At 41.5% G+C, this 27,863-nt stretch overlaps 1 pseudogene; it reads left to right on the top strand.

The window, feature by feature from the left end:
* The first annotated feature begins 131 nt into the window (after window positions 1-131).
* LOC149222162 (ras-related protein RABA1f pseudogene) lies at window positions 132-26,264 on the top strand (annotated as a pseudogene).
* Window positions 26,265-27,863: the final 1,599 nt, after the last annotated feature.

Here is a 27,863-nt window from a genome sequence, read left to right as displayed (position 1 = left end):
GTCGCGCCAACCGCGCAACTCAATTTTTCGCTTAAAATTTCCCAATGCATTTTGAATTTAACTGGATTACAAGTTTACCAGTGATCTAATTGTGGTTTATATGTTCTTGTGGATGCAGAGAAGCAGGCAAAATGGTAGTAGAATGGAAGGAACGAGAACATGATGCCGAGGATGCTTTGGCCCTTGAGGATGAAGGGTGCATGAATGCCCTAAGGGACTGCGGGCTTAAGAAATTCTTTCTTACGCCTTACTTGCGCGCTCAGCCCGAGCTACTACAATTCATAATTGATCTGTGGGATGTTGATGACCAAGTGTTCCGTTTATGGGACCAAGTGCTGGGGCTCGATGTGTCTGATGTCTATTTCATCACGGGGTTATCACGGAGAGGGGTGAGGCCTATTTTGACCGGGAGTAGACCTTCCGGGGAGAAGATGACTGAAGTTCGAGACCGAGTGTGCCCAGGGGAGAAATTTGGAAGGAACAGTGCAAAGGTGGATATTCCCACCGTTCCGGACTTGATTCTCAGGGTGATACTATTCACCATTACTCGAGCTGCAGGAGTGCAGGCGCCCCATGAGGCAAGCAAGAACCATCTTTTGTTGGCCACAGAATGCCTAAATCCTACCATCTTTGACTGGGCCACCGCAGTGACTACTAACATCAAGAGGTAGCTTACAAAGTGCAAGCGAGGAAAGGTAAAGCAGTTTGGGTATGGCTCGATCGTGGTATCGTTCTTCTTGGAACGATTACCAATTTTTCAGGGACAGGGAGCTATAGTGGCTGATCCTTTGCCACGAGAGCCTAGGATGGCTCGCTGGGCAGCACTGATGCCCAGGGGAGGAGGGGGCCAGTAGATGTCCTGGAGGCCCGAGTTCTTTATATGGCTCCGCCGTCAGCTGATTGTGGTGGAGGATTGGCCATATGCAGGGACTGACTTCACCGGAGACCCAGATCTCCCACTGCCCGAGGGAGAGGAGTGGGACGAGGAGCTGGGTAAGATCTCTTTTTGTTTTTGATGTTTTATATGTTTTTTTTCTTTTTGTTAATACATGTTTGTCCTAACAACAATTGTATATACATGCAGATGTTGGCCTAGAGCGACCAGTTGGCATGTCTCCCATCGCTCGGAGGAACCAGCCCGCAGCCGACCCTCAGGAAGAGGGTGCCGAGGGGGATGAACTGATTCAGAATCTCGAGGGACTCGCCCAAGGGATTCCTGATTACGCTAGACTGGGAGATATGCCACTAGCATACCAGAGGCACACAGTGGGGGTGCCTAATCGTGTCCATCGTCTGTTGAGACGCTTGGTGCATGCGGTGTTGTGCTATCATGAGCACCACCGGGACTAGACTCCTAGGTTTCTTTTTCCTGCATATTTTTTGAGAGACATGTCGTCTCCGGATGTATTTGATAGGAACATGTATTATTTTTTGAACTATATGATGGATGTGGTGCAAACATTGCGACACACATATATATATACATATGCCTATTTCTATGGTTTTATTATTGCGGTTTATATGCTTTCTTGTATGATGTTTTATCTATTACGCAAATGTCTATCTAATACATGGCTAGCCAATGCATCAGTTAATGTGTTCAATTGTCTTGGAATATGCTGATATGTGATGAAATCAAAGTTCCTTTCTAACAATCTGACACGTAAATACAACCTTAGAATGCGATGGTCTCTGACGGAATATTGCCCGTTGAGCTGGTGGACGACAAGTTGAGAGTCTAGGTTCACTACCAATGCACGAATGCCGAGATTAATTGCTTCAGCAAGTAGTTCAATTACAACACAATATTCGGCGACATTGTTAGTGGTATGGCCCAAACACACACCTTGAAGATCTATCAACTCGCCATGAGGATCATAGATCACCCATGCTGCAGAGGACAAGTTACGAGTACTGCGGCAGGAACCATCAGCGAAACCAACATAAGGTGTATCAGACATCTGCACAAGAAGCGAAAGACACAATAAGTGGCAGTTATGCCTTCAAAACTAAAACACACACACACACAACACACATGCTAAAGTACATGTATGTACAAAACAAAGCGTATAAGCATCACGCATAGTACTTTTTCAAGTACAGCCCGTTTCGGGGCTTCCCGAGAGGGTTCCCTTCATAGTCGATTAGCTCGTAGGCCCCTTTTTGCAAAACTTTCTTGACAATGTAAGGACCTAACCACATAGGCTCGAGTTTTCCTGCTCCCAACTTATCGTTTGCCTGATCGTATAGCAGGACTAAATCTCCCTCAACAAAAGAACGTGTATGGACAGTCTGATCGAAGTGAGTCTTGACTCGCTTCTTTTGTGCTTCAATGGCCAGAGAGGCTAGGCGACGGGTCTCATCTAGCTGTTCCAGGTAAAGAAGGCGTTCTTCTAGCGGAGTAGTGTTGGGAAGTAGTTCGACGACCAATTTTAATGAAGGGATTTCGCACTCGATTGGAAGGGTAGCCTCCAATCCATAAACTAGTTGAAATGGAGTGAAACTGGTGGCATCCTTCACGGAGGTTCGGTAGGCCCACAAGGCAGGGAACAACATCAAATGCCAGTTAGACTTATGCATGCCAACGGTACGCTGAAGCATTGTAACCAAAATCTTGTTGATAGCTTCAACTTGGCCATTAGCCTGAGGGTAGTAAGGAGTCGAACTATCGTGCCGTAAGCCCAACTGGGTTGTTAGTTCCGTCATCATATGATTACGGAAATGCTTCCCGTGATCAGTGACGATGGCTTGAGGGACGCCGAATCGCGAGATAACATGGTTGAACAAGAATTGCGCCGCTGTGTGACCATCTTCAGTTAATGTGGGCATCGCCTTGGCCCATTTAGTGAAGTAATCGACGGCAACGATAATAAACCCATGCCCCCCGGCCGAGCGAGGGTTACAGGTCGTATAATCAATGCCCCATTTTGCAAAAGGGCCAACGGTGACAACAGGGTGCAATGGAGCGGGAGGCGCTCGCATCTTCCGCTGGTATATCTGGCACTCATGACAAGAGCGGACGACAAGAATGCAATCCTTAAAGATAGAGGGCCAAAAGTAGCCAGCACAGAGGATTTTTTGGGCAGTGGCATATCCGGACATGTGACCACCACAGGCGCCAGAGTGGCAGTCATTCAAAACACACTCAGCTTCCTCGAGAGTTAGACATTGGCGGAGAACAGAGTCGGCGCCGAGGCGGTATAGTGTATCCCCAATGATACGGTATGGTTGAGACTGATGATGAATCCTTCGCCGAGCATCTTTGGACACGCCGAGGTGAAAGGAGGACGTTTGCAGATATATGATGATATCCCCGTACCAGGGATCGAGGGTGCTAATGAGAAACAAAGTCTCATCCGGAATATGATCCTCTGAGTGAGAGGGCGGGGAAGAAGATGGCAAAGAGCAAAGTAACTCAGCGAATACAAGGGATTTCTTGGACTTGGCAGTGGTAAATTCCAAGTCGAACTCTTGGAGGATGAAAATCCACTTTGAGTACTTGCCTCCCAGCAACTGGCGTGACAAAATGTATGTCATGGGGTTGCAATCAGAAATCACGGTGGTAGTGCGCAGCAGAATGTAGTGACGGAAGCGTTGGACAACACAAACGACGACCAAAGCCAATTTCTCGACATAGGCATATCGAGTTTTCGTGTCTAAAAGGTTGCGGCTGAGATAATATACAACATGCTCATTGTCATCATCGTCATTTTGAACGAGAACCATGCCGATAGTGGTGTCGGCGACAGCCAGATACAGAGTGTAGTCGCGATGATAGTTCGGAGGACGCAGCAATGGAGCGGAAACAAGGAGACCCTTGAGACGCTCAAAAGATTCCTGAGCGACGGTATCCCAATGGAAAGGGACATCTCGCTTTAGCAACTGTGTGAAACCTTTAGCCACCTCGACATAGTTTGGAACGAATCGTCTCAGAAAGTTTGCTTTACCCTGCAAGCTTTGCAATTGCTGTAAAGAAGCAGGGGGAGGAAGATTCACAATAGCCTCGACTTTAAGGGGATCCAAACGGATGCCCTCTCGGGAGACGATGAACCCGAGAAGTCGGCCGGATTCAATGCAGAAGACACATTTGTGAGGATTGAGTCTGATACGGTAGTGTCGGCAGCGAAGAAAGATATCGCGAAGGTGAGTAGGGTGGTCTTGACATTTGGCTGAATGAGCTGGTAGATCATCCAGGTATGGCTGTACAATGTGGCGAATGTCATGAAAAGCGTAAGACATTGCACGTTGGAAGGTAGCACCGGAATTTTTGAGACTGAAAGGGAGCTTCTTATAGGCAAAAGTGCCCCATGGACAGATAAAAGCGGTCTTGTGTTGATCAGCGGGGGCAATATTGATCTGGTTATACCCAGAAAAACCGTCCATAAAAGAGTACATTTCGCTTCCGGCACACTCGTCAATAATTTGATCAATGAATGGTGTGGGGAAATTATCTTTAGGACAGGCCCGATTAATATCACGATAATCGACACAAACACGGATGGTACCCTGTTTTTTATTCACAGGCACGATGTTGGAGACCCAATCTGTGAGTGGGATAGGGTAAATAAAACCAGCTTTAAGAAGCTTTTCCACTTCCGCCTTAATAGCTGCAGCCTTGCGAGGGTGTATAGGGCGTAAACGTTTAAGAACAGGCTTAGCACCCGGGTACGTGAGTATCTCATGCACCACTATGCTAGGATCAATGCCGGACATTTCTTCGTAGGACCATGCAAAGACGTCACGAAATTCACGAAAATGATTGGTATAGAGTTGAATCTCCTCCGGAGTACAAGTGACTCCAATGTGAAGATGTTCGACAATCCTTGGTTTTGTAGAGATGTCGATAGGCTGGGTTTGCGTGATGTTCGCCATATTTCCTTCAGAGGACACTTGATAAACTTGGATAGGTGTTTGAAGGGTTTGAAATGGGAGACAAGGAGCAAACCGCTCGAGACAAGTAAGCATATCCTGATGGGCAGGGAGAAACGAGGAATGATGGTGAGAATCATGCCAAGGAGGTTCCTCGGGAGACATAGTCTCAATAATGGCTTCGTCAGAAGGGAATTTTTCTTTTAAAGGGTCCAAAGAAGTCTCATCTCCAAGCCATGAGGATGGAGCAAACGAGTCGGGAACCTTGCTCGAAGGAGCAGGTTCAGAAGAGGGAGCCGATGCTGCAACGATTTCAACGTAGTTGAGCTCGGCAGGACTCAATGGCATCTCATCGCCCCAAGATTCTACTTGATCAGTGGGAGGGAGGATCCACGGATCAGAACGAGTAGTAATCATATTGACGGAAGCGACGTTAGGAGGTGGGAGCGGAAAAACACCCATGAGGGCAGGATCTTTAAAAAGCCCGGCTCCCAGACTCTCATATGATTTGGAGGTATGCTCCACAAAAGGGATGTTGCCTTCAGAAGAGGAAGCGAAGAATGAAAGCTGGTCTACGGTAACAATCTTCCCTTGATGAGGGAAACGGATGATACGAAACAAAGACGAAGCTACAACTTGCATTGCGTATGTCCAACTACGTCCGAGAATGAGGTTGTAGGTAAGATTAGCATCAACAACTTCAGCTTCCATCTCGACCGTCTTCCCTTCCAAAGAGATGGGCAAACATTGGAGTATACCATAGGGACAGGATGCTCTTCCATCAAAAGCTTGCAAGGTTGTGGGAGACTGGCTCAGTGTCAGAGAACCAATAGCTTTCCAACAGGCAACAGACATGATGCAAGTTGAAGCACCTTCATCAATGACTGTACGATGAATTGTTTTGGAATTAATAATAACCTGTATGAGGAATGCGATTTGGTGAGGCAGTCTCGGCGTATGGTGTTCCAAGTCAAAAGTAATCAAATCCGAGTCGGCCGGGTCTATGCCACCGATAGCCGATAGCAAGGACTTCCTCTCAGAAGGGCAGTTCTGGAGAACTTCTAAAGCAGACATAGCCGACGGAGTCTGAGCTAAGTCCTCAATAATATTGTAGTGCTGTGCAGCACGAGCATTTGGGTTGTAAGAAGATTTCCGGAGTACTCCTTTTGGAGGGGGTCGAATAGGCGTCTCAGTGCTAGGTCTCTCGATGTGGAGTGGGCCTAAACTAGACGGAGGAGCACTAGAGGGGACTTCAGGCTCTTTCCCGGCAGATGACAGATATTCTTTTGTTCGAGTACTGATGTGGACAGGTATCGTTCCAGCCATAAATACTTGAGAATCGAAGGAAGATGGAGGTCGAGAGGGGTCAGCCACCATTTGAGTTTGTTGCAAGGGAAAGGGCTCTTTGAGCACCGTAGGAGTCCCAGGGGCGCCTTTCAACAAACGACTAACTTCGGACCGTCTAGGGCAGTCTTTGGTATAGTGATCGTCATCACAGATAAGACAAGGATACTTGGGTTTGTGATTGGCACCTTCCTCGGGCGAAGGTTTAGGGGAGTCATGTTTAGGTTGAGCTAGCTTATTCTTCCCTTTTCCTTTCTTTTTTCCTTTCGAGGCTTTGTCTGCCGTGGTGGACTGGACGACATTGACCTTGGAAGTAATATTCGAATTGGGTGTAGCCTGAGAAGTGTGTTCATTCGAAGCATTTGATTTTTGCTTCCCAGGGTTCGCGGAATTTTTCTTCGAGGATGAGTTAACAGAACCAATAATACCGTCAATAGTTGGTGTTGGCGGGGCTTTGGATGTTCCTAGTCTCGGGGCATCAGGCAAATAATCATACAATGTACCAGACTGGGAATAAACAAAGTCAAGGTACTGAGCGCGTGCGATAGCTTGCTCTTCAGTGACACATGCCCCCATGGCAATGTCCCGTGCTATTGGAGGAACGAACGAAGTCGTAAACCAGTCGGTAAGAAGTTGGTCGGGAATCCAAAACTTGATCATACGTCGACGCCGTCTCCATTCATGGATATGATCAGAGATATGCATAGCCGTTGTCTGTCTTAAGGATGTCAGGAGGTGTGTACCCATTTCATATCGAATGGGCAACTGAAAATGAGTGAGAAATGCCATAGCCAACGAGTTAAAATCCTGAAAGGATCCGCGAGTGAGCTCAATATACCACTTAGCTGCAGAGCCAGTGAGAGTCCTTTGAAAAAGGCGAAGTCGAATCGAATCATCAAGCCACGAATTGGATGAACACCACAAGTGATAGGTCATGACATGAGCTTGAGGATCTTCATTAGCTTTACCATCGAATTTGGGACAATCACCGGGAATTTTCTCGGAACCGGAGACTAATACGAATTATGGAGAATGGGATCTTTGGTCAGTTTGGACACATCCGGTAATTCTAAGGTTGCTAAGAAAGGTAACTGAGGATTGAAGGACATTTGGGGCTGCGGGTAGGATGGAACACCAGGGTTCCAACCAATTGGCGGTTGCCTCCATGGGCTTTGTCCGGACGGATTTGGCCCCATAGGGTTTTGTCCGTAGGGATTTTGGTTCTTCCCCCCAGGTTCCATGGATTACCAAACTGTCCTGTAGGAGCACCATACGGTTGCGGATAATTCTGATAAGGATTTGCCTGCAGTTGTTGATAATTTTGATATGGGGCAAACGAAGGTTGCCCTTGGGGTTGCTGGTAACCATAAGGTGGATGGACTCCAAACTGAGTTTGAGAACCAGGCTGAGTTTGATAGACTGGTTGGGATTGAATTCCAACTTTCATTTGAAGACCGAATGGGGCCTGGGGTCTATCCTGGGGCAAAAAATCGGGTTGAGCAGCGCCAGAAGGATGTCCTGTAGGTTGGGCTATCTGGCCGGAAGGATGACCTAGTTGATATTGAGGTTGGCCCACCTGCCCAGAAGGTTGTACTTGCTGGGGGTGGAGTTGTTGTTGCACAACTGAGGGTTGTCCTGACGGACCAGATGGCCGAGTGGGCTGGGCAGTTGGTTGGCCTGATTGGATTTGAGGCTGGCTGACTTGCCCAGGTGCTTGACTATACTGGACGGTGGGTTGACCATACGGTTGACCAGCTTGTCCAGATGCTGGACCATACTGGACATTAGGTTGGTTTGGGTGAACATACGATTGACCAATTTGTCCAGTAGGATAACCTTGCTGGATACCAGGCTGGCCTTGTTGAACAGAAGATTGACCTGAGTTACCAGAAGGTTGAGCATAAGAGGTGAAAGACGGACCACCAGAGGCCAAAGGTTGTCCCTGGAAGGGTTGTCCTTGTTGGCTCCCAGGTTTCCCTGTGTAAGACTGTTGGTCTTGATTAGGTGGTCCTTGGGATTGCGCAGACGATACTTGGCCACCATGATAATAGGTGGGGCCCCAATCAATTGACAACGGGACTGAAATCTCAACAGTCGGTTGAGACGACAAAGGCCTACCAAGATGTCGTAAATACTGGTCGTATGGCCCCTCTGCTGGGACGTTTGACGTAGGATCAAAGACTCTGAATATAGAGGCCGAAGGACCACTGAAAACGGGAGTCGAAGAAGCTACACATACCGTTGGAATGGTTGGGATTGAGGTAACAGACGTACTGCGACTTTGTGGAGTAAAAGGCTCCGTGGTGGGAAAGGCGAGTTGTGACCAAATAGAACTCGTGGAGGGAGTCCTAGAAGACATAACATCCTTTAATGCTTTATAGCCTGGAGGTAGTCTCCCAGTAGTAGGGGTGCTACTAACAAGTATAGGTTCCATTGCGGTGGGAATTTCACCGCTCGTCGCAACGGATTCTTCAGTCGAAGTAGGGGATACTTCCTCCATATCGGAAGAAAATAGTGGGGCCAAAACACGAGGGGAAGTGTATTCCCAAAAATGGATACCGTCTTCAAAAGGTTCCCAAACGGTGTTCCAATGAAACTCGTAAGCCTCGTCGCCTGGAGCACGAGAGTTAATCGGTTGGATACTCGGAATAACAGGAAGAGTGTCACTCACAACCGGTATCTCGGGAGCAGCAAAGGATGAAGACCTTTGGTCACTTGGAATAGGGGACGAAATTGGTAATTCTGCCAGGATGAAAACTTCACAAAATCCTAGGGAATCTAACGAGAAAGGACCCTACTCAAACTAACGCAAACAAGATCTAACTGGGTAAATGTGAATCGCGGCCAAATAAATTTTAAGACAAAGGAACTGAACTTGACCTTTTCATGTTTTAAGAGTCGAGAAAAGGACAAAAAGATGACTCTAGTCTCCTTCGAATGTTTAATGAGCCCGAAGTGACAAATGCTCAGGTGAGCCTTTTCTTTTAGGGAGTCCGAAAAGGATCAAAAGTGACTACTCTGGAGAACTAGGCAAAGGGTTTACCAGACAATCCGTAAAACTGCAAATACACCTTGGCAATCATATGAAAACCAAGGACTTCCTGTACGGCAGTCAATCTTCCCAAATGCTGTGTTCAGTGCATTACCCCTTGTAAGGCAGTAGACACGGCTTCTTGTGGATAAAGGATGATAACCTAGTGGGGTCTCCACATATACTCGATGGTACGTGGGAGCACAAATCCGTGCTAGACCACTATCAAGTCACAAAAGGAGGAATCACCCAACCATGATGTGAAACAATATTGACTAGGTTTAACGACACCGGAACACGTCTCTAGCCTAGACCTCTAGATGTATGCGTTAAGTTCCAATGCGTTTTTAGATTCATTCAGTTCATTTTACGGTTGATCTTTGATTAGGTTTCAGTTTCCAGGTCCTACCGTATGTAATCTCTCACAATTTCCTAAATGCAAGCTATATGCCAAAATATATCATTTCATTCGATGAATGCTAACTACGCGAGAGTTGAGATATTTCAATCAAACAAAATGATCATAAAACAATCAACAATGACTCTAATGCAGCTAATGGCAATAAACGAAATTTTTTTTTTTTTTTTTAAAGTGACTAATCGCTTAATAACAATGAAAAGCTCTAATTTCCATTAACTAATGCAATGCACAAGAGATTGTTCGTTTTATTTTTGTTGGCAAAATGCACTAAACAAATTTTGAGAGATAATAACAAAGAGTAAAAAGACAAATTTCACTCAATGAAAACAGAATCAAGTCTGAAACACCAAGACAATTTTTCAAACCAAGAAAAATCACAAAAACCTCAATGAGCTATGTAATCTAAGCCCAAACGAAGACAAGCAAAATCTAAACGAAAAAGAGGTGAATTTCTCAAAGAACACAATAAAAAGTTTTGACAACCACTAGACAAGTGCAAAAAGTAGCCCAGAAGTCAACTGGACAATCAAAGAACCAAAAACTCCCACGGAAGGCTCGATGTACAAAGCCACTAGATGCTCTAGAGCTGGAATATGAAATCGATGGAAAGAGGCAAACACCGGAAGGATGAAGGTCAAAAACCAGTGAAACAAAGCTCTGACACACTCCAGTAGTTGAAAAAGATATGACAAGACAGAAATCCAAGCTCAGAAGGCTTCCAAACAAGCAAACTGGAAAAATTCACAGGCCTGGCGCGACTGTCAGGCTGTAACTCGTGCTTTTAAGGGATTAGCGCGAGTTTCTTTTGTGCAACATGCGCCCACTGGTGCGACTGTCAGGGAAAAAAACGCGCTAATCAAGTTTTCTAGCTTAAAAATAAAAACAAGCAGTCCATGACTTGATCAACAGTATCCAGACAGACCAGGCAGCAAGAGACAACTTAAAAATTCAACCCAGAAAGCTTATCTAAGCAATCAAAACAAGAGAAAACCAAGGTGCAAGACAAACTCCAAGCTGTTCGGTTTGTAAACCAAACCGAGATTGACTGAAGTGGTGTTGATCTACTTCGCTAATGCAGAGCAATAGCGTTTCGAAGGCTACCTGGCCGTACTTCAGGCTCCGTCCAAAGTTTACGAATCAAACAACAAATAGCTTCCCCAGTGGAGTCGCCAAATTGTTGGAGAGGTAAATCCCCTCTGCGGATAGAGGCGATCCCACTAGCCCAAAATGGGTCTAGCAACAATCAAACAATGCTATCACGCAAGTTCCTAATTGCAAATTAAAGGTGGATTATAAGAGCCTACTTGGATTCCAACGCTAGTGTTGTAGAAGAGTTGACACTCCCATTCCTTTGCTCCAGCCGGTCACGATCCTCACGATCTCCGTGAATGGACACCTGCACATGCAAAGAACGACACGAATACAAGCATAAAATCCAATAGATGCAATTATATATCGGTCAGAAAAGATATAACTCAAACATCATCACAATGAACAACAAGAATGGAACCATAATGATAGTCATCTATTATTGATAATCAACAAAGGAGAATACAACCATAGTTCTGACGTCAAATCCTCCTTTGGCTGGATGATCAGCTACATATGTCTTGCAAAGCTTGTCGGGATTGGGAACAAGCCTCTCTCTCTTTGATTATGAATGCAAAGAAGACTCTTACAACAATCTCTCAGACTTCTGACAGTATAATTCTCTGTAGGAATTTACAGGGTAAGTTCCTCAGAAAGAACACCAAAAGGACACCGCTCACAACCAGATCACAGATCAATACACCAGTATTTTTGACGTGGTTAAAACCCTCAAAGAGGGAAACAGTCCACGGCTTGAGCCAACACGGCCACTTCAGGCAATTTATTAATCAAATAATGAAAATTTACATAAGCTTCTCTCATGCACGAATTACCCTACAAATGACCCTCCATGCGCTTTAAATAGAATTCATGGACCAATCGGGTGTCAAGCCACGGATCAAGTGTCAGTAATACCGAGGAGAGAATGAACCGTCGGATCACTACATATCGTGACCGTCGGATTGTAAGTTACAAAATGTACAACGGTAAAGAAACACACTTTACCTAACTCTATACCTAACTCTACACTAGACCAAGTTGTACTTAACTATTTCCTATGTGTTGGAATATCCTAACATCCCCCCTTAAGAACAACTTGGGATAGCATTGAAGGATTTACAAATATGACACAATAGGAGAAGGAAGGAGGCACTAGAGCCTATCCCCCCTTAGTGACAACTTCCTGAACTCCAACCATAAATCGAAGTTTAGTGAACTTCGCCTCTGTGAGAGCCTTTGTGAAGATGTCTGCAACTTGATCATCTGTTGAACAATATTGCACTTCAAGAACATGGTCGTGAATGAGCTTTCTGATGAAGTGCATGTGCAGTTCAATGTGTTTGCTGCGCTGATGTTGGACTGGATCTTTGCATAGCTGAATGGCACTTTGATTATCACACAAAAGTGTAGTCGGATGCTGCTGCTGAAGGCCAAATTCTGACAAGATCTGACGAAGCCACAAGGCTTCCTTACTAGCTTCTACGGCACCACGATACTCTGCTTCTGCTGATGAAAGAGAAATGGCAGCTTGTTTCTTACAAGCCCATGTAATAGGTCCTGAACCAAGAGTGAACACATAACCGGCAGTAGACTTCCGATCATCAGGGTCACCAGCCCAATCAGAATCAGTGAAACCAACCAATAGAGGAGATGCTTTGGAACTGTAATGAATCCCAAACTGAACTGTACCTCGAACATAACGAAGTATTCTTTTAGCTGCTTTCCAATGACTTTCACGGGGGTTTTGCATGAACCGAGCAACAAGGCCAACAGCAAAGGAAAGGTCAGGACGAGTATGGGTTAGATACAAAAGTTTTCCTACAAGTTGACGGTATAAGGTAGCATCAACTTCAGGAGAAGTACAAGTGACTGAGAATTTGAATCCAGACTGAAAGGGAGAAGGGGCTGGCTTACAGTCTTCCATGTGAAAATGACGTAGAATATCACAAGCATACTTGGACTGGGAAAGGGAAATACCCTCCTTGGATTGCAAGACTTGAAGACCGAGGAAATAGTGTAAGTGTCCTAAGTCTGTCATTTCAAATTTCCTTTTGAGGCTAGACTTCACATGGTTTATAAGGTTGGGATCACTACCAGTAAGGATAAGATCATCAACATAAAGAACAAGGATGATAAGAGAGTCGCCCACTTTCTTGGTGTAGACAGTATTGTCAGAATGACACCTAGAAAAGCCAGATTCTAAAAGAAAGCTATCCATTTTGGCATACCAAGCCCGAGGAGCTTGCTTGAGACCATAAAGGGATTTCTTAAGTCGAAAAACAAGGCTGGAGTCTGTTTGTATGAAGCCAATGGGTTGTTCCATATAGATTTCTTCATGCAAGTCCCCATGCAAGAAGGCAGATTTAACATCCATCTGATGGACTTCCCTTTGAAAGAGGCAGCAAGGGAAAGAACAAGGTGGATAGAGTTCATTTTGGCAACAGGGGAGAAGGTTTCAGTGTAGTCAATGCCTTCAACCTGTGAAAAGCCCTTAGCAACAAGACGAGCTTTATGTTTATCAACTTTCCCATCTGGTCCATACTTGGTTCTGTAAACCCATTTGCATCTAACAAGTTTTCGTCCCTTTGGTAAAGGAACAAGATCCCATGTATCATTTGCCAATAATGAATGATATTCTTCATTCATAGCTGCTTCCCAATCTGGATGCCCTGAAGCTTCTGCAAAGTTGTCATGATCATAATTTACTGGAGCTTGAGCCAGTAAAGAAGAGGCTCTCTCGAACTAAGAACGTGTGCGTCGCTGATCTGTAGGATCACCGGCAAGATCACCTGCTGCATCTCGAGTAGCACGAACCCATTTTGGAAGCTCAGGAGCTGAAGGAGGATCCTGAGATGGTGGGGGAGGATTGTCATCCTCACTTTCATCATCTGAAGAAGAAATGTTTTCAAAGGTAGAAGAGATAGGGAGAGGTGGCACATCCGCCGGACTAGGCTCGCAGGTCGATATATTTTCATCAAATTTTACATCTCTTCTAATGATAACATTTTTGGACTTAAATGGAATAAGTCTATAGCCTTTGACATCTTCAGAATATCCAACAAAAGTACATTTTTCACTCTTAGGTTCTAAAGCTTTATGCTTTTCATCTGGAATATGGGCCCACGCTTCACTTCCAAAAACAGGAAAGTGACTTACATCTGGTTTGATTGAGCTCCATGCTTCTTCTGGAGTGATATTCTTTAAAGCCTTAGTAGGAGTGCGATTTATTATGTAATTTGCACAGTTAATTGCTTCTGCCCAAAAACTAAGACCAAGTCCTTTAGATTGTAGCATACAATTAGCCATTTCCTTTAAGGTGCGATTCTTCCTTTCAGCTACACCATTTTGTTGTGGAGTATATGGAACAGTATGTTGCATTTGAATTCCATTCTCAGTGCAATAGTTGATGAATGTGTTTTTAACATATTCTCCGCCATTATCAGATCTTAACTTAAGAATTTGATGTCCAGATTGTTTTTCAACAAAGGCCTTGAAGGCCAAAAAAGTGTTAAATACTTCACTCTTGAGTTTTAAGAAGTATACCCAAGTGCGTCTGGAGAAATCATCAATCAAAGTTAAGAAATACTTGCAACCAGGGAATGACACAACTGGAAGTGGACCACATAAATCACTATGCACAAGCTGTAAAGGGGCTGAAGCGTGCCAAGAGGCACGTTTTTCAAAACTGTCCCGATGATGTTTTCCGAGTACACATCCGGAACAAACACCATCTCTGCAAGATACCATAGGAAGACCTGTCACCATATTTTCTTTACATAGATGCTGAAGGGAGCGATAGTTTAAGTGACCAAATCGCTCATGCCAAAGTTTGCTCACTTCATCGTTATGAGCAACAAATACTGAGGGAAGATTTGATGACCCAAAGTTGTGAAACTTATACAACCTTGTAGAATCATCAGCAATGCCAGTAGCCAAAATCTGTTTAGGATCTTTTAAGTCCTTGATTACCACATCATGAGGTGAAAATTCAACGATTTTACCTTCACCTGAATGAGTTATCTGATATACAGATAGAAGGTTGCAGGATAAGGTTGGAACACATAATACATCATTAAACTGACCATTGTCTAGATGAACAGTTCCAGTCCCTACAACATTAAGAGATCTATCATCACCAATATATATATTTTTGGTGTTACAATCATTTAAAGAAGAAAAAATGGCTTTGTTTTTGGCCATGTGATAAGAAGCTCTATAATCAATGAGCCACTCATGAGAATGTGAAGAAGAAGATACATTTAATGCATAGCCAGACCGAGATGCTTGACAACCACATGTAGAAAGTGCCATTCCTGAAGATGAAGTTGAAGTTGAAGATTGCCCCAAATGGATGTTATGCTTCTTCATTGCTGCTTCCAAGGCTTCCATCTTTTTAAAGCATTTTGATTCTAAGTGGCCATCTCGATTACAAAAATTGCAATGTCTGTCAGTATACTTCCATTTGTTTTTATTGGTCTTATCATTTTGCTGAAATGATCTTTCATTTTGAGGTTGAGTTTGCTTAGGACCCTTGTTTGGTTTAGGACCATTCTTTTTAGGATATGACTTCTTAGGATTCTTTGAATTTGGTTGCTGCTGGGCAGCTAACGCTTTCTTGGAAGAGTTTCCAAGATTAAGAAGACCAAGGTGTAAGAGTTTTTCTTGTTCTCTTATTAAAGAATCACAAAAAGAGTCAAAGGAAGGGGGCTTGTAGTCTTTTCCTTGAGAAATGAAGGCTTCTCTTGTAGAATGGAAGGTGGAAACAAATACAGAGTAGGCTGGTCCCAACTTAGTAAGGATGGAATAAATAAGGTTACTATCTTCTTTCTTAACCTTAACACCTTCCAAAAGATATCTAAGGGTCTTGAATTTAGACAAGAAATCTTCAATGCAAGAAAAATTATTAGGGTCCAATGTAAACAACTCATTTTCAAGTTGATGGGCTCTAATTTCATTTTTAATCCCAAAAACTTTATTGATTTGTTCCATTGCTTCATGAGGAGTTTCAAGTTCTGCAATATGGAATCTAAGATCTGGATAAATAGACATCCCTATCAAACCACGTGCTTGATCTTGTCTATTTTCCCATTTAGCAGCCTTGTCTTCATCTTTCGGTTTCTTTTCTTGGCCTGTGGCGATTCGGTAGAGACCTTTACTTCTAAGTAAATCCTCCATGTAGGACAACCATTGGAAGTAGTTGGTGCTGTCAAGGGTAACTTGGTATTGACTTTCCATTTCAACAGGAAGATGCTGAAAGTAAGTGTTCCAATGGATAGATCTCGAAAAATTAGGCTGGTTTAAAAAAAACGGCTCTGAAAAAGGCTTCCGGATGAAGAAGTTATGGCTTTTTGAAAAAAAGTTGTTGAAGTTGCCGACGAAGTGCGGGAATGTGCGGAAATGAAAAAGTCCGCCCCCACAAAATGGAGACTTGAACCCAAGACCTCTACTCTCTTAAAATAGCTTTGAACCAATTGATCTATACAAAAAATTTGAGAGAGAGAGAGAGAGAGGGGGGGGGGGGGGGGGCTTTGGGTTGCGTGCTTGCTTTGAGAAAGCTCTTTTTCCCTACAAAACAAAAAACACAAAACCCAACACGGACATGCAAAGAAAACGAACCTTGCGGCTCGAAGTTAGCTTTACCCAAAAAACTAAATATTTTCAAAAATTGAACCTTGCGGCTCAAAGTTAGCTTTAGCCGAAAAACTAAATATTTTTCTCAATGTTTCTGATTTTCCGAGATCACACTAAGGTGCAGGGAAAAGAGCATATGCATGAGAAAAATCCTTCCTTTCTGTTTCTGATTTGCCCAGATCGCACAGAGTTGCAGGGCAAATAGCATATGCAGAAATGAAAGGTATAGATCCGGTTAAAAAAAAGCTAAATAAACTGAAACCGAAATAAGCAGAGAGAAAATAATAGTAAACTGCAAATAAACACTGTATACCTCCAGATCTTAAAAATGACGCAGCTAGGGCTACCGGAAACCTTTTCGCGTGAAACGAAAGGGGTTCCTCACTGGAACAGATGCTCCGAACACAACAGAGTAGTCCTCTCGGCCCGAAAGTAGTTAGAAACAACAGATCTAGGAAACGACAGTCGGATGCAGTTCTACCGGCTTCAGATTTGGATCACCAACGGACGCGACCCTCAAATTGCTCTGATACCATGTAGGAATTTACAGGGTAAGTTCCTCAGAAAGAACACCAAAAGGACACCGCTCACAACCAGATCACAGATCAATACACCAATATTTTTGACGTGGTTAAAACCCTCAAAGAGGGAAACAGTGCACGGCCTGAGCCAACGTGGCCACTTCAGGCAATTTATTAATCAAAGAATGAAAATTTACATAAGCTTCTCTCATGCATAGATTACCCTACAAATGACCCTCCATGCGCTTTAAATAGAATTCATGGACCAATCGGGTGTCAAGCCACGGATCAAGTGTCGGTAATACCGAGGAGAGAATGAACCGTCGGATCACTACATATCGTGACCGTCGGATTGTAAGTTACAAAATGTACAACGGTAAAGAAACACACTTTACCTAACTCTATACCTAACTCTACACTAGACCAAGTTGTACTTAACTATTTCCTATGTGTCGGAATATCCTAACATTCTCCCTATGTTCAAAAACTAGCTTGTCAAATGCAACAGAACAAGCTTTTATAGATGGAGGAGGAGGAAGAGATACAATGAATCCAGACATCCATGGGATTGACATTATCCTCGAAAAGCTATTATGGATAGAGATACAATGAATCTCGACATCCATGAGATTGGCATTATCCTTGAAAAGCCTCATGAGTCGAAAGGAAAAAACTTTCGGGCGTGCGTTGTTAAAAATCTTTGCCAAACTTGGTTGGCGCGGATAAGACTTTGAGACAGAGCGCCAACTGGTGCGCCCTCTTTGGAGAATTTCCCCCATTGGCGTGGGTGATACACTGTGGATCCGCGCTAATGGAAAAAGGGGACTTTTTAAGGATATTCTGCAGGAGATGTCTTCAAGGCATATGAAGTCCATACTTAGGGGAACATAATGCAAGTGTTTTCAAGTTATGTCAGTTCTCACAGGTCCCGGAATGAGTCCTCCAAAGTGCGGGGAAGGGATAACAAGGACGATGACAAATGGTGACAAATTACTGTGTAACAGCCATGTTTCAAAATTGTTGGGATTTTGAAGTTTTTCAGCGTTATAATATTTGATATTTCATGTCATTGCTAAAAAAAGTTGAAAATTTAGCCAAAAAAATGTTGTTCCAACATCAAAACTTTATTATTATTATTAATTTTCAGTTTGTTTTTTCATGTTTTTTTTGTGCAAAAAAATGGTTTTTATTGCTATTTTAAAAGATGTTGAAAATTTACCCAAAAAATGTTGTTCCACCATCAACACTTTTCATTTTTGGGTTGTTTTTTCATATTTTTTGGGGGTTTTTTGGCTAGAGTTCTCGTTTTGAGGTCACAATTCTTGTTTGATTGCTAAATTTGTTTAATGATCTTGCTAAGAATAATCAAACATTTAAGTATATGTTTTTCATGTAAAGTATCTAAAAGGTTGATGAAGTTTCACATGTTTAATCTGTATGTCAGATTTTGTTCCATTGTATATGATAACAAATAGAATCACTCTTACTAACAAAAAAGAAAACATATTGGTGGTGAAAAAAAGAAAAGAAAAGAAAAAAAGAGGCATAAACAAATCACACAAAAAATGGATATGAGCTCAGATATCTACTAAAAGTAGGAAGGTATTTTAATTGGAAAGGTGTAATAGGAGGGAGTTCAAGAAAATATAAGTTTGGAGATAAAAACATAAATAAATATATTCTTTATTGTTGTGCAAACACATGTGCTATACCATTGATGTACTAAGTGAACGTGTAAACACATGTGCTACACCATAGATGTACTAAGTGAATCCTCGAGGTTGGAATATGAGTATGTTTTTGTCAAAGTTTTGTGCTAAAACACACTCTTATTTTTGTTTTACATCGATAAGCAATTTTCATTGTTCAAAGGCTTTACTACAATATAGTCCAAATAATTTTTGTAATTTGTTTATCACCTCGTTACATTGTCCATCTATCATTCAATTCCCTATCAGTGGCTCCTTAGAATCCACTAGCGCACTAACTCACTCCTTGCTCGGCATTCTTTTATATTTATAGTTGTTGTGCACCATTAAGTAAAATCACTTACTTGGTTAGAAGTGGATTCTACACGTACAATGCAAAACAATTATTGCAAAGATTTAAATTATGTTAATATGCTTCAACTGAATATTCTTCTAGCAATTGTTTCTTTACATTTTGTTAATTGAAACTAGCTTAGTTGGTTGGGAGGATAAAAAAATTCGCTAGAATTAAAAGATAAGATTTTTATACTCGTAAAATCCACAACAAAAAAGGCAAAGTAATGAAAGAACAAAAATAAAAGAGCAGTAAGAGATTCCAAACCAAAGGAAAGATAGCTAAATGGCATTAAACAAGAAACATGCAGATGTTCAACAACAAACTTGACAGAGTAAATATTAAGAGAAAACAACCTTGCATTAAGGGGAAGATGCGAGATGAGAAGGGCCAACAACGTCATTGTTTGCGTGATCCTTCCTTGAAACTGGCCACTTGAGATGTGGAAGGATGAGGATACCATTCCAAAGTGAAATGATGGAAGGGGAATTGGATTTCAAAGGCGGTGATTCAGTACATGAAAATATGTGATCTAAGTCCCAAGAACCCCCCTCCCCCAAGCTCACATTGAATTTGATGAAGTGATTTTCTGCGGTGGATTAAAATGGTCGTGGATGTTTCAAAGTGAGCTGCCAAATTGCAATTGGAATTTGATTAATCTCCTCCCCCAATTACCCCCTCTTGTTGCCCGAGAGCCATCCCGAAGTCAATCAGTTTCTATGAGCCTTCAAGTTTACCACCGTCCAATAAGGAAAAGTCTCTGAAAACCACAAAGCATAATCAAAAAAATTGAGTGAGTGAGGAGGTTCAAGGTAGAAACAGAGGCTGTGACAAACAATTGACTAAGTGAGGAGGCTGCCCGCACTAAACGAAACCATAGAATGCTCATTTTCCATCCATTCCATAACTCCATTAGCTCCATGTTGCACCATAATGTCTCAAGCGGATGAACATATATTCCATGAATGGATGAATTCCACCAGAATCCAATGGAGAACATGGGAACTAAATAAGAGGGTGGTTTCTATGCTCGTCGAATCAGTGCAAGGTTACAAATTCTGGGATGCGTTAATGACAAAGACCCTTAAATAAGATTTTGTGTGATTGAATTAAATTTTGTGTGATTTCCTGAAGTGCTTTGTTAGCTTGAAGGTCAGTAGGCACATCGTTCAAGCTATGTATGTGATAAATATCCACCCACATAATGGAAAGGTGAGACAAATCTAATGTGTTGAAAAATTGAGTTCAACCTTATAATGGAGGGATTTGAAGTCAAATGTGGATGACGAATTGTGTTTTTAGAGTCTCCAGCAAATATGAGCTTCTGAATCTTATGTGAAGAGGTTATTTTGATCTCTTGTAATAGAGCAAAAGTTTTCATTTGATTGTTAGTAGCCAAGCCTAGAGTCTAAGAGAATGTTATTTTTAGGTTTGATAAGAGTTAAAGAGAACCCTACCCACGCCTGTTGCCCCAATTGGGATGAAACATTGTTATCGTACCCATCTATGTTTGCTTCTTTGTAGTAACAAGTTTGCACTTTTTAATGAGGTAATTGTTGATATGGCTCTGGCTCTTCATGAGATAATTGTTGATAAGGACCATGGTTTTAAGTTTTGAAGGACCTACTCTACCATGTGTACCATTCTCAAATGAGGGGAAGTGTTTCAAGGTTTCTTTCGAATAAATATTTTATGGAAAAAATAATAAATTTAAGAAACCAAGTTGTTCATAGACAAAGATATCAAGATGAAATGGCAGGACATCAATGATACATTCTCAGGCACATTTGAGGAAAATCTAGAAGACCGCAAGGTCTATGTCAACATTCACAAGTCTGGCTTATACCTGATTGCATGCAGGTATCCCGTGTTTCCATGCGTGGACAAGATCCACTAGATTGTCTTGCACACTGATCCCGAGATAATGGCATTGAGCAGTGCCAATGGAACACAAATTTCTACCTTTAGGGTGAAAGGAATTTTAGGAGATATATCACTTGCCACAGTCGATGATCACAATGGAGAAACCCTTCAGTAGACCCAACAACAGTGCAAACTCAAGAGATATTTTGAAGAGTTGGGTTAAAGATCCAGCCAATTTCAGAACAACGCCTAGCCAAGTTTACAAGACGAAGATACTATGGAAGACATATCAGTACTTGTCATCTTTGCATGCTAAGAGAGCACAGAGACCTTCCTGCAAAGTTGGTTGATCCCGTTGGACCAACTGGCCAGCGAAGGAAGACCTTGCAACTGGTCCAACATGCTGGCTCTCAGGTCGAAGGAATAGGTGACAGAAGCCTGACATCCACCCAGGGGTTAGGAAGCAAAGATATACATGTCTGCTTACATTCTGGATGCAGTCTGTGCCCATCAGCAGTTCCCATGCTTGGGTTGGGCATGGACACCTTCGAAAACTTTAGTGCACACTTATTGTAGATTCTTCTTTGAATGCAACTTTCGTGGATTTATCATAAAGTTGTCAGACCACTTTGTCACCCTGGTGTACAAAATGATATTTGAGCAGGATCCACCTTGCATGTCATAGGCAGTGATGGAGGCATTGATCGACAAAACATATTGGTATGCCTCACCCCTTGGCACATTCATACCGATGTACATCGCGAAGAAGGCTCCGCATGTTTTACCGAAGTTTTCCGTTGACAAGATCGTCATTCAAGAGGTGTCATATTACATCTCAACAAGGTTGTCAGTGAGACTGCACATGAAGAAGAAGACACCTTGGTCTGCTCTTCCTTTGTGGATCAGGTCATATGAGATACAAAATCTCAAGAATGTTGAGGCCGAGACAAAGGAATTCAAAAGATTCACCTTTGGCACCAGAAGTTTCAATCCGTATGACCCACATTGCTTAGTGAAGGACCACTGTACAAGAGTACAGCATCCTTGGATCCATGGGGCATGTCATTGGCCCGAGGAAGACCCATAGAGATACTATTATCACTCCTCCAGGCTGTATGAACCAGTCGACATAGTTGTATAGTGGTCAGCAAAGCAGAAGGAAGTAGCATCTCAGAGAACAACATCATCAACAACAATAGAGGGTAGTAGACCTGTGCATGACAAAGGAAAGAGAAAGATTGCTGACAGTGCATAGGCAGAGTAAAGTTGCAAGTTCAAAGCAAATCCACTTGTGTTGAAAGCAACTTTAGAGATTGAGGCTAAGAGGCGACAATGCGACAAGAGGAGCATGAAAAGGCTAAGAGAGAAACATAGGATGGAGGAAATAGAAAATGAGTTACAGGAGTTGAAGTGGCAACTCAGGGAAGAATAGGAGCTGCGCAGAAGAGAGAAGGAAGCACAAAAAAAATAGGTACAATAGGAGGCGCATCATGCATAGATTGAAGAAACTGTGCCCATATAGGTTATAGACTCATCCGAGTAGCTGGCACAGAGTAGACAACATTCATAGGAGCAGGACTTAGCTCAAGGGATCAAACAGATGGATACAGATATGGTTCAACCAAAGTCAGATCAGGATATTGACCTCATGCCTCATAACTCATTGTACAGGCTTTTGGGAGCCAAACTTCCTATAGGTGTATCTTAGAGAAAGATTGGAGTGTATTGTAACGAGCCTTGGCTTCTCCACATTGCAGAGCTAGTATATCTCTTTGGAGGAGCAGGCGACAGTGTCTGTAACGTTCCACTGTCGGGACTAGTGGTTGGTCATAGTTGTATGTATGATTGGATCTTTTACTTTCTTAATATAACAAAGCCAACACATTTCATGCATATGTTGTCATTGTAATTCAACTGTCTTAGTTACTCTAATGATATATGTAATTGTTATTTATGCATGTATGTATGGTCTTTTCTATATATGTTTGTATGAATCTTTAAATAAGAGAGGAATAACCTGTTTATAGAGTTTATTTAACCCAACGTTTTAGAATTCCAAGTGAGTCCATCCTCAGGGGATACACCAATTGTTTAAGAGGAGATTAATGTGCTGTTGGTATAACCATCACTTTGGATCACTGGCTAACCTGATTTCCGGCTTGTGATGTCTTGCTGCTCGTGTGTTCCATTTTAAGCTGTGTGCTACCACAGGTTTCTAAGGGTCACACTCATACCCCCGTTTCGTGTGTTAGAGCCATTCATGCACCTTCCTTGACTTGCTGCATATGTCACACCCTTGATACCAACAAGGACATCTTACTCTCCTCTACGTGCAACTGCGATCAAGGCGATACCGTACTACCCACTGTTGGTACTCCTACACCAAACGGTCTGAGGTCTAGTAGGGACTTCTTACTAGGGAGATCCCCTGACATGTTGGCGGGTCCAACACTAACAACATTTTTGGTGCTAGAAGGAGGGCCATATGACAAGCTAAGTCCTCACATCCTTGTTGGCATGCCAAATTAACAATCACTTTCACTTTATTTTTCACTTTTATCCTCATTTTGTCACCTCATTCCATCACAACATCATTACATAACCCTACATTATCATTACTAAAAATAACATGTATTTGCTTATACCTAAAAATGGCTTGAGTTTGATGACGTGTAGATCATTTTGAAGCTTCCAAGGCACCCTTATGTGGCCTCCAATGCACAAATTCGAATTTGAACTCAAGAGGTGGACCATATTCCAAGGAGAAATCATGGAGATCTTGATGTGTCATAGGATTTGTATATGGTATTTAGGGATAAGTTGAGGTAAGTATGGATCTAGTAGATATTTAAGAGATCTACATTTATTGAGTATATATCCCTAATTCATGTATAAATAAGAGGAGAATACTTCAAAGGAAGTGAACAATTATCAGTTATTCATTAGCATCAGATTTATGATTGTTCATTCAACATGAATAATATGATTTTCTCCAAAATTATGAGTTATGAGTGTTGTTTGATTCTTAAAGTGTGATAGTTGTTGATGTGAGCTCATTGAGGAATGGACGAATCCCCATCAACCGCAATTCACATACATCTGTAGCATAGTTTAATTTCTGTTATTTCCTTTCATTCAGGTGTGATTTACTTTCCACAAGTGTGTTTTGTTATGTGAAGATTTAATTGTTTCTTGAATTATTTCTTGAATTCCAGTTTATGATTTGATGCAATGGTAATGTTGTTGGAGTAGAACTGTGAGGGAGGACAACCAGGACCTCCTAATTTAGGAGTCCCTTCTCTTGCTATCTACACATCACAAACTGCTGCTCTTTAGTTTCTCTTCTTGGGGACAGTACTGTGAGGAAGGACAACTAGGACCTCCTAGGTTAGGAGCCCCTTCTCTTGCTTGCGGCATCTTGAATTAGAAACTTTTTAATTTATTTAAACCAGAAGTTATTTGTAATATGCATTTCCTTTCTTTCTTTCCATCCTAAACAAACTTTCTACAACAGTTTCATCTGAGGTCCCATATATGTTGGTTTGCTTCTAATTTTACAAAACCCCCGGGTTGACATATTAAAATGACAAGGGATTTAGCATACCATTAAATCGTCCTACATTTTTGGCGCCGTTGCCGGGGAAGCAAACTTAGATGTAATCTAGTTAGGAGGATTGCTTAGGAAGCATTTTTCATTTAGGGTCATTTCCATTTAGGTTTAACTGCATTTAGGCATTTTCATATAGAAAACATCCACAAATTAAAAACACTCATTCACTAAAAAATAAAAAATAAAACAAAAACACAATAAAACTCCATATGTATATCTGTAAGAATGATGAGTATAAGTTTGGAACAACTCACTCAGATCCTAGCAAGAGTCAGGATCTCCTCTTCTTACGAAGAAGAGATCTTGATAGCAGCCAACAACTTAACTACTCCTCAAGAAGAAAACCATGAATCAACATTCAAAGAATCCTGTACATCTGATGAGGAAATTTTTCTCGAACAAGAGATTGAGGAAGACAAAGAGAAGTTGCAGCATGATCTGAATCAGAGTAAAACTCAAGCCTATGAAAGCCTTATCGAAAAATGTTTCGATGGTTTCAAGCAAATACCAGGTTAGATCAATTTCATTTTTGTTTTTATTTCACTAAATCGCAGTCACAACAATTAGATCCAATCATCCTTGTATATTTTAATTTAAAATTGTGAAATTGAAAATGAACATATTTTTACTACTATTGCGTGAATGGTTATATTGGAAATTTAATTACACATAATGGTTTGTAATTTCTAATTAGCATAAAGTAGGTAGGATGTTATTTTCAGTTTCGAATAAGTATGCTCTCCTCCTGCGTCTTTGCACGATCTTGAGGATTAGAAAGTAGGATGTCTATAAACGTTTTTAGGGTTTGCAATATTCTTGTCTCCATTTGCTAAAAAATTTCATCCTAAATCAATAAAAAATTTCTATTTTGTTTTAGGGATAAGATACAATTAAATTTCCCTTTAGATTTTAGTTTTTAAAAACAAAACAAAATAAATCATTTTTTTTTAAAATACAAAATAATTTTTATTTTTAAAATTTTAGCTCTTAATAACAATACGAAACAAATAAATAAAAAATATAATATAAAAAAATTAATTTCTTTTTAAAGATTTTAATTTTTAAAAACAACATAAAATTAAAAAAATTAAGAATAGGATTTAATTTTTTTGTTGTAGTTTTTTATAAGATACAATATAAATCAATTAAAAAAAACAGTTTAAAAGAAAACAAAATAAATAAAAATAATTAAAAAAACACATTTGTTCAACTACCACAACTTAATATCCCTCCTACCTGCGGGGATTGGAGAGGCGAATCAAAGGCGACACTGATTGGGAACTCTGGTGTGAGCAAGTCCAATCTGCTGTCGAGGTTTATGAGGAACGAGTTCAGCTTGGAGTCCAAATCTACCATCAGATTGAAGTTCACAATTCAGAGTATAACAGTTGATGATAAGGATTTGGGACAAAACTGCTCAAGAAAGATACCGGGCCATAACAAGTGCATATTATCGAGGAGCAGTTGGTTCACTAACTAGTTTACGATGTAACCAGACATGTAATATTTGAGAACGTGGAGGGATGGCTTGAGGAGCTTAGAGACCACACTGATGCCAATATTATGATAATGCTTGTTGGTAACAAAGATGATTTGCACCATCTTAGAGCTATTTCTATAGAGGATGGAAAAGCATTTGCAGAATGAGAAAATACATATTTGGAATCAACAAATGTTGAGAATGCATTCACATATGTAATTAGCCAGATTTTCTGGATTGTGAGTAAGAAATCCCTTGGGGAAAACCCAACAACCATGCTTAGTAAAAGATAGAAGATACATGTTGTCAATAAGAATGATGTGACAAAAATGAAGAAAATTGGGTGTTGTGCAGTGCTGTAAAGTGTTGTCATCTGAAGCTTTTGCTTCTAAAGCGACTCTTTTTGAGGAATTGATTTAAATGTCAAAATAAGAGGAGCCGGCCTGGCTACTGATAAAAGTACACCGATACCACTCATCCAGGCGATATAAATTTTTTCTCAGTTTAAAACAAACTTCACCCCTCATAATTTTCTAAACTTGGTTAGAGAAACATCCTCGAAATCCATGAAAAGTCGGCCTCTCCGTTTGAATTAAAAGCTATCCTCACTTCAACTTAATTTCTTGTGATCTCTCTCCCCAGGATCTCGATTGCCCTAGTCCATCATTCATTCGAAAGATTTAAGATCTCATTCAATTGAGTGATACATCTAGAATTCAAATTGTCCAGTGAGGAAAATCAAGCATCTGTTTGTAGACTAAGGAAGAGATCACGCCTCTAGCATGATCGAAGAATCTCAATTTCGCTGCAATGAGCTATGTTTTGTAACATAAATCAAAGGTATTTTGAAAGTCCTACGTGGTGAATAAAATAATCGTCCAGCATAACTCAAGTATGGGTCTCGAAAACTATTATTCATGCAGTAGATCCCTAGATTAACACTATCGGATATTCCACAAGCAGCATCATATTAAGTACAAATGAGCTCATTTTATAAGAGGCATTGGGGATGTGTGCGGTCTGAATGCTATCCAGGTGACTTGTAAAATGCATCCCACCATCCGGAGAATTGTACAAGCTCTAAAGGAAAACCAATAAAAAAAAGAAAAAAGTCATTTCCTCTCTTTTCAGTAATGACATTACATTCAGACTTCCGAGTGTACTAACCAAAGCCTGACACCCACCCAACGGATGCTTCGATCAATAAATAAATCACAGGCTGGGGGATGCTGGCACCAGAACAATTTAAACCCAGGGCATGGAAATGTATTGCCGAACTTTGATTACAGGGATTGATTACATAATGGTCTTGCTGGAATGGGCTTGATCTGCACTACTTAAGGGTGGTGGCATAACTATAGAAGCTAAGGAAGGATCAAGATAAGGTAGATGAGTATCATATTTGGCACTCTGAGAACCCTTTTACACACATGTCATTATGATAACTTCAGATTGAATCACCTCCTTAGTCAAACCAACCATAAATTAGTGTTTGTTCGGGGGAGGAATTGTGTCTTGTTGAAATTAGAGTTCTTACTTTTCGGCAACAATATCTCAGGGAAAGTAGTTCCTATGATACCTCCTCATGAAAACATAACACTGTTCTCAATGCATTCTTTCTAAAGAAGATGGCTGTGGGTACATAGTCTCTGCAAAAGGGGATCTTGTTGCAAATAACCCTGTTGGGAACTTTCAGGAAATTGTGTGTCCCCGGAAGCTGTTGCTACTGATATGTTCTTTGCCGTGAGGAGCGAGGTCGAGTTGGAGGTCGCAGCCAAATGGAGTATGTTTGAGCAGGTTGGGGTAGGTGGATGACGTGACTCTGATGGTTATGTTCTTGGCGAGCAACGAAGGAGCATGGGTTAATTCTCAGGTGGTTCGTGTCAATGGAGGCGTGGTTTGATGAATAAAAATGGATTTCGATGGACAATGCTCACTGCACTTTGTTTTCAGAAGAGTTA

The sequence above is a fragment of the Pinus tabuliformis genome, chromosome Q (genome assembly GCF_031772625.1).
Source record: "Pinus tabuliformis cultivar Carrire ecotype Pingquan chromosome Q, CPIR1, whole genome shotgun sequence".
NCBI lineage: Eukaryota > Viridiplantae > Streptophyta > Pinopsida > Pinales > Pinaceae > Pinus > Pinus tabuliformis.
The sequence above is the reverse complement of the archived record's forward strand: the minus strand, read 5'-3'. Positions and strand labels throughout refer to the sequence as shown.